This window comes from Rhagoletis pomonella, unplaced genomic scaffold (genome assembly GCF_013731165.1).
Source record: "Rhagoletis pomonella isolate Grant_MI unplaced genomic scaffold, Rhpom_1.0 Rhpom_scaffold_00006, whole genome shotgun sequence".
Taxonomy (NCBI): Eukaryota; Metazoa; Arthropoda; class Insecta; order Diptera; family Tephritidae; genus Rhagoletis; species Rhagoletis pomonella.
Genome location: NW_023458560.1, coordinates 11,192,346 through 11,200,097, shown reverse-complemented (window position 1 = coordinate 11,200,097; position 7,752 = coordinate 11,192,346). Strand labels below are relative to the sequence as shown.

General features: G+C 34.8%; 1 protein-coding gene across 1 annotated transcript in view; it reads left to right on the top strand.

Moving 5' to 3' along the window:
* Positions 1 to 4,313: 4,313 nt before the first annotated feature.
* LOC118740401 (protein expanded) overlaps positions 4,314 to 7,752 on the top strand; it is a 61,715-nt gene continuing 58,276 nt past the window's right edge. The window contains exon 1 of the mRNA XM_036471923.1: positions 4,314 to 4,642. The gene's annotated coding sequence lies outside the window, so the exon portion shown is untranslated. The remainder of the gene's footprint in view (positions 4,643 to 7,752) is intronic.

Here is a 7,752-nt window from a genome sequence, read left to right as displayed (position 1 = left end):
TAGAAATCTTAAGCATACAACATCGCTATTGGTGGCATGAGCTTGCTGCTGTGTATACATGCCAGTATAAATGAACCTTCATTTCCATTTAACACGCGTGGTTTCTCAGAGCGTATGCGTACCTTAATCATGCACTTGTACTACTGCTGTATGCATATGGCTGTATTAATGTTTCAAACATACAAAAATGCATTAATGGAACAGTATTAAAGCATTCTTACAAGATCTCTATATGTAAATGCTACTTTTCTGATACATTTTAATATACGGGGACATACAAACAAGTAGCACTTACATATGCAAATGCATATCTTGTAGAAGCCCGTTTGTGCTGAAAATAGTATCGCACAACACGTCCGTTCACTAAAATTTTTGTACAAGACTGAAAATATTGCAAAAATTCCACTTCAAATTTATCAAGAAATGTACTTAAAACAACGACAACGTACATTCGCTTGCAATTCGCTAGAATTTGAATTTATTCGTGGAAATTCCTGACTACGCATGAATTGTTCACACTAATTCACTCATTTAGCAAGTATCCTTCAAGAATGCATACAACCGATTTCTACTGGGTAGGTACATACAAATGTATGTACATACATACATATGTGGATACGGCCAGACCAATATACATACATACATATCTACATATGTAGAAATTATCAACAAAATAGCGCATTCCAATCTAAAATCACGCTTTCAATAAACCAACACCAAGTAACGAGTATCTCAGCGCTGGTAGCTGGTATTTGGGAGCAGCAGCAGCAGCAGGTACCCCAAGAAATAGTCGTACCAACACATAAGCGCCCAAAAGCACCCTGCAGCAAAATTTAGGGACAGTCTGGCAAGGCGCTAGTTCCGCCCTACAAATTTCAGAGCTGTCTCTGAACTACTGAAAAAGGGATGCAGAGTTGGACGGTTGAAACTCATATGTTGCTAGTTGCGCTGTCATCAATGTTACTCATCCTGGTCATGTGAAAGCTGACAAAAGATGCACAAATGTAATATACTATATTTTTTCGATTTTCTTAGACCCTAAAAGTAATAACAAACTGTTTTCGTTTATTTAATATGTAATTCTCTACATAGTTTATGGGGCAACTGCTCAAATATTTCCAAAAAAGTCGTTATTGGTACATTAATGTCATTTTTATACATATCTACGTACGTATGTATAAAATACGAATAAAATCATATAAACCGAGTTTTAAAACTTTATACAAAACAAAGTTAAATTTAACGATTTTTCGTCAAAATGTTTGACCTTTTAATCACTTTGAAATGGGAGTGCTATTCATATGAACGATAATGTACATACGTAAATGTATCACTAAGCCCCCGAAATGTGTAGTTATGCATTGATTTTTTTTTAATTTACAATGTTCTTCATTTTCAATATTTTTCGTTTAGTTTTTATTTAAGTACTATGTCTCATACTCCATAAACCATTTAAATTCAAATTCCTAACTGTGCTGCAAACTTATAGAACTCTAAAAACTGTCTTCAAAATTTCAAATCTTTAATCAGATATTTTTTATAAATATTTCGAGTATTCTGTTTTGTAGCCCATACAATTTTAGTGTAGTAAAGTGTAATCTTGCATCTTAAACGAAAATATTTAAATAGGAGAATGCCTTCAAGAGCGTGCGTAAAAAGAGTTATAAAAAATCAGCGCGATTAATTATACTAAAATTGAATGGGCTATAGAACTGCATACTTATAAACTCTGATTTAAAATATTGAAGTTTTTATAACAGTTTCTAGAATTCTACTAAATTTCCAACACAGTTAGAAACGTGAATTTATTTGTTTATGTTATAATACTTATGAGCCATCCTTAAATAAAAAATTTACGAAAAATATTTAGCATGAAAACTATTGTGAATATTAAAAATTCTATATTTCTTATGAGATGCCGGAAAGTCTATGTATTTCATTTCAATAAATTTAATGCAATTTAACGCTGAGTTATCACAAATAATCATTCAATATATCACCGTTTTTCTCATTTTTTGACACGACTTAGTTCAGATTTTTCATTATAGGGATCCCAGAAATACCCATTATACGTAAAAAATATAAATCTTTTTTAAGAATAACGGTTTTAGAAAATAAAAGAATAATTGACACTTTATGTTCCTAAATTTAAAGCACAGTTTGCGTCAAAAAGTAAATTAGTTCAAAACAAATAGCTCTTGAAACATATAATGAAGTATTTTTATTTACAAAATTGTTTGCGTGCTTATTTAAAGAAAAGGCTCCATACCATACTTATTAGAACCAGCTCAAAACTAACCACATTTTTTCTAGCCCGGAGGTGACCCTTTTTGAACTATCTAAGAACTGTTGTTATATGAACTGTATCAGAACCATCTAAGCCAGAGTCAGCTCAGAACAAGTTCAAAAGTTCTGCAGAGGGCGACAATTGTCACTTCGTAGGACATCGCCATGTTAAAAAAGACAGTTGCAAGCATTGAGTTGGGATAGATGAAGAACCAGTACCGTCCCTTTTCAGGCTAGCTCAGCGCAAGTTCTTAACCAGTTTGATTTGCTGCAGGGCAGCTCGCCGATACTTCTCATTGCTTCACACACAAACACACATATGTATACTATATACATACCCGAGCGTACCCAGCTACAGTCCATGGCCATGGAGCTGTGAACGTTGCTAAAAACTTAGGAACTCTACTATTAACTGGTAATAAACAGGAGTAAAGTTGAGTCTCAATTTTAACGAGGCGTCAATTTCTTAACCCTTTCAAGATCATGACATTAATTAAGAGAATGCTAAAAATTTGGAAGACCCAAAGATTCGCATTTTTTATCAAAGATGTGATTAGCTTTCCTTCGGAGTCGGGTCAACCATCAAGTCCAACGTCTACTACACTCAATTTGTAATCTAATAAATCTGCCACAACCTTTGGCCTTTCCTAAATGCCTGCAAGGGAACAACTTTGTAGTGAAAGAAGAAGAAAATGCAAGTTCATTCATATTAACACAGATCACTTACAATTCGAGGAGTGCGAAATGGGTTTTCAAGGTGGTTCGAAGGTGTTTCAAAATTGAAGTCAGAGGTATCAGTCTGTATTCATATGATGCCTCACTGACTCCGGATCAGTGGGTATTGGTGACATTGCCATGCAATGAGGCGCTACCATGCACCCCGATTTTATTTCTCTTGGGTTTTCTCTTAGAATTCTATGTCATACCGAGCATATATTGCGGGATCTGAGGCACTTTCGCCTAATATGGGGTGTAGTCATCTTCTAACTAGACATGTAGGCTTGTTCATATAGTTTTTGGGGCATAGAGCGCCCCGAAGGTAAAATTCGCGATGATGAGGAAGAAGGAAAAACCGCTGATGTTTCATCAATTTTATAGCTTGGTTACTGTAGTATAGTTGACAGGGGATAAGCTACCAGTGGTAATTAAGAGGACGCGTGTGGGTGATTGAGCCTCGCTTGTCGCATCTGGTCATCGATGAGATCATGGCTGACTCAGATGGCCATCTCCCCAGCTTTAGCCAGATGCAGGGAATCAGATGTATAGATCAAAACCAATTATTCAATAAAAGCTTGGGTATCGTTCGTGATGCCCAAGCATATAGTTCCTGTAAGCACCAATGTCCGATAGACCAACAGTTCGCAAGTGGATCTACGCATTAAAATTGACATCGGGAAGCTAAAAAAATATCTTCGCAATTAACAGTCACAAATTAACAATCTGTCCTGCCTGCGAGAAGATCATCTAAGTAGTTTTCTGCTGCGCATTGGCATTGTGCGAACGCCGCGGACGATGAAGAATTTGAGAAGGCAAGCTGCACACCGACTAAACAAAATTATTGCCCAAATAACCTACCAGCAGTCGGAGCTGGAACCTAACAATCTGTCTGAATTTCGGATGGAACCTTGCACATAGAACACCAAGACCAACGGAGGGTTCCGGCATACACAAAAGTTTTCCAAAAATAATTGGATACGATTGGTTTCATAATTAAAGAAAATACTAATGCTTCTTCAGGAAGCTATAAATTTGTGTGAATATAAGGAAGTTCTGAGAAAATATTTTACTCGAAGATCATCTTTTGTTTACCAGTTTGTAGATAAAATCTGGTTACTAAAATTAATCATCGACCATAATTCCATGGCGAGGTGCTGTACATTCACACATTCATACTTATGTACATACATAGGTAATCTGGATAGCAGAAACAGGTATACACTTACGCTGATCTCCTTTAAATGTATGTGTTTGGCAGAGACTCAGGAATCCTATGGTCCGGCAGAGAAAAATTGTGGTTTTCGCGGTGCGCTTGGTTTAGTTCGGTTTACGGTGCTGAGCGAAACGGTCAAGATTTCGAAAGGTTTGAATTTAGTACTATAATAACATTGCTGTAAATATAAAAAGAAACGCAACACAACAGATATGTAACACTTAATATATCCAAATGAATGAAAATCAGTCAGTGGCCACAGATATCGTAGGGAAAACAAAAACGACAAAGTGAAATACAACGAAATATGATGCAAATATGTAAATGAATTACAGTAAAGCAAACGTAATTGAAAAAAGTAGCTAAACTGTTCATACCTACTGATTTGGGCAAAATAGTGAGCTGAAATATTTGCGTCGAAAGAAAGTATGTTTTCATATTACCAGTAGCAAAATATGTACATAGTATGTGTATGATTATTTTTAGTAAAATGTGAAAATTCTGAAACTAGTGAAAAGTGATCGCTTAGCATTTACGGCTGTATAGCAGTGTATATTTATGTAAATCAAAGTAAAATATGTTTCGAGAACGAGTTTTTGAAAAATGTGTGTACAAGTTCGGCATCCATACAAACACATATACATACTTAGATACATGTGTACATTTAGAGAACGAACGAAGTTATGAGGTGATTGCTGAGCAAAGTACGCTTACTAATCGCTCAAGAATGTGGCACATTAATACTTTACAATACTCGGTAGCGAAAAAAACAGCCGAGTGAATAAAAAAAAAACGAGGAAAAAAACTTAATGGCTCCGTAGTGGTATTCTGCAATATCGGTGACCACATGAAAAATGTGTTACTACTCTCTAACACTGAACGAGATTAATTTTGATAATATAATACATACCTATAGAGAATTTGTTGTTATTTTGCAATAATCTACCGCATAGTACTTAATTCAAAAAAGTAAATACATAATCCCTATGTATGTACATATATACATAGTTACATGTATGCATACACATATTTAACTAACCATTTAGTATGGTACATATCCCTGCGGAAAAAAAATTATCAATTGATAAAAAAAATATGTAACCCACTTTTAGTTTGATTTTTTTACGGCATTTTTATAAATACTTCACCTTTAATTGGCTATGACGAACTAATTTAAAGTGAGTTGTACAGTCATGCAGGAGTCATGCCGATGTTATCGGGACTTTTAATACACGTTTTCACTTGCGTTGTTGCACTTCACTGATGATTTTTCGAATTCAGGACAAATAAATTTAATTTCGAAATTTTATATTATCATTTTGATGTTTTGTCTGACGGAATTCCAATATGGGACCAACTACAGCAGACCATATAAATAAATAAACAAGCATGTACTGTTAAATAAAGTAACTAAACGTGTAAAAATAACATACGCGACAATTTTTTCACAATTTTCTTTTTGATGCAGAAATGCATCTAGATGCTCTAGGAATATTTCTGCATCAAAACCGAAATTTTGAAAAATACGTCGATTACGTTATTAAGTTAGCTACAAACTAGCCCAATTTCCTGCAGGTATATTCATACATACATATGTACATATGTATGTACGATTATTTTTTCATGAATATCCACTGATTAGTTTCGATTGTTCGGTTCTGGTTAGAAACCACTGCCGACCCTGTCGAATGTGGCAATGGAGAAAGAAATCTAATGGAGTATAGTATGTAGGTATAGCAGGGATGTTGCGAATATTTGTATTCGCAATCGTTATGCGAATAATTGGCATCATCTTACACATTCGCTTCGACATTCGCCTTCGCATCAAATGATACGAATATTTTGCGAATGCCAATATGTACATGGGCAGAGCGCGCAGTTAACGACCACTAAGCACACAATCGCATATTTTAAAGGTTCTTCCAATTTAATGTTTAGTTTTTTTACAGGCAAAACAACTCTTGGAATCTGCTGCATGTTGTGGAAAATAGAAATATGTAGCTCTAATTGGGCGCCCTCAAATGTGTTCGCATTTTTTTTATGATTGCAATTTATTCTCTTCTTTCGATGATCTGTAAAATATTTCAGTGCTATTCATATTTTACGTAGTTGTATTAATAGTTACATATCTTAGTTAATTTTTGTACTTTACTCGTCGAAAGTGAGGAATTTTTCAGTGCAGCCGGCCTTATATAAGAGCCCCTAAGAAATCGCCTCACGGAAGAAAAGGCAGCAAAATACTTTTTCTGAAATGTAATATGCCCCTTTTGAACTTTGACTACTAGATTAAAATACTGTATAGATAAAGCACTGGTTAAATGTTCCAATAACACGGTTCAACAAAATTTGGTCGTATTTTATCTCTGAACCGGGGCCGACCTCATCTTTTTTAATTTGAAGTACATTTACAACATTTTTCTAGCGTGTCCAGTTTTCGAGAAAAAAAAAACAGTTGAAGTGTCTAAAAATGGTAAAAATGGCAAATTAAAAAAAAAAAATAAATAGAATTTGGACATAGTTTTTCCGAAGAAAAAAATCACGTATTAATGAAAAGTCAATTCGTCTGATTAATTCTACCTCATGTCGATAAGTTCATTAGAAATGAGTGACAAAATTAAAAAAAAAAATACAGTTCGCCCATTTTCCCAAAATGTATGATATTCTTATGTTTAGTCTAAAACTTATTGTAAATATCAGTTTTGAGTGAATAATCTTCAGTAGTTACTAAAATATCGCAGTTTTCGTATTTCTAAAAATTACCCTTCTATGGGAGGTAGGCGTGGTTATTGTCCGATTTTGCCCACCGTCCTACGCCCGAAAGAAGTGCACGTACCAAGTTTGGTTAAGATATCTCAATTTTTACTCGAATTATCGTGTGCACAGACGGACGGACGGACGGACGGACAGACAGTCACCGCTCAATCGATTTCTCGTTTCATTCTGATCATTTATATATACAATTGTCTATATCTATCTCGATTCGTTTTGCCTGTTACAAACAACCGTTATGTGAACAAAGTTATAATACCCTTGTGCACAAGTGCGCTCGGGTATAAAAACCAATATCCCAGATTCATCAGTAGCCAGTCTTTTGTCTCTTAACACTTTCCTCAAACTCAATAGTCAGCAAGCATATGGAGGTTTGATTTCCTATCATACCACTTCTCCATAGTGGTTATGTCCTGGTGGAATCGTTCGTCATGTTCTTCGCTAGTGTTTTTTTTTACTAAGTTTTTTGTTTTTTTAATTTGTCACTCCTTTCTACTTAATCCATCGACATGAAGTAGAATCCATCAGAAGAAATGGATTTTCATTGATACGTGGTTTTTGTTCGGAAAAACTACGCCCAAATTATATTTTAAAATTTTTATTTTGAAATTTGCCATTTTTGCCATTTTTACAGTTTTTTTTCAAAAACCGGACATGCTAGAAAAATTTTGTAAATGCACTTCAAATCAGCATCAAACAATTTATAAAATGAGGTCGGCCCCGATTTTTCGATAAAATGCGATCAAATTTTGTTGAACCGTGTAATT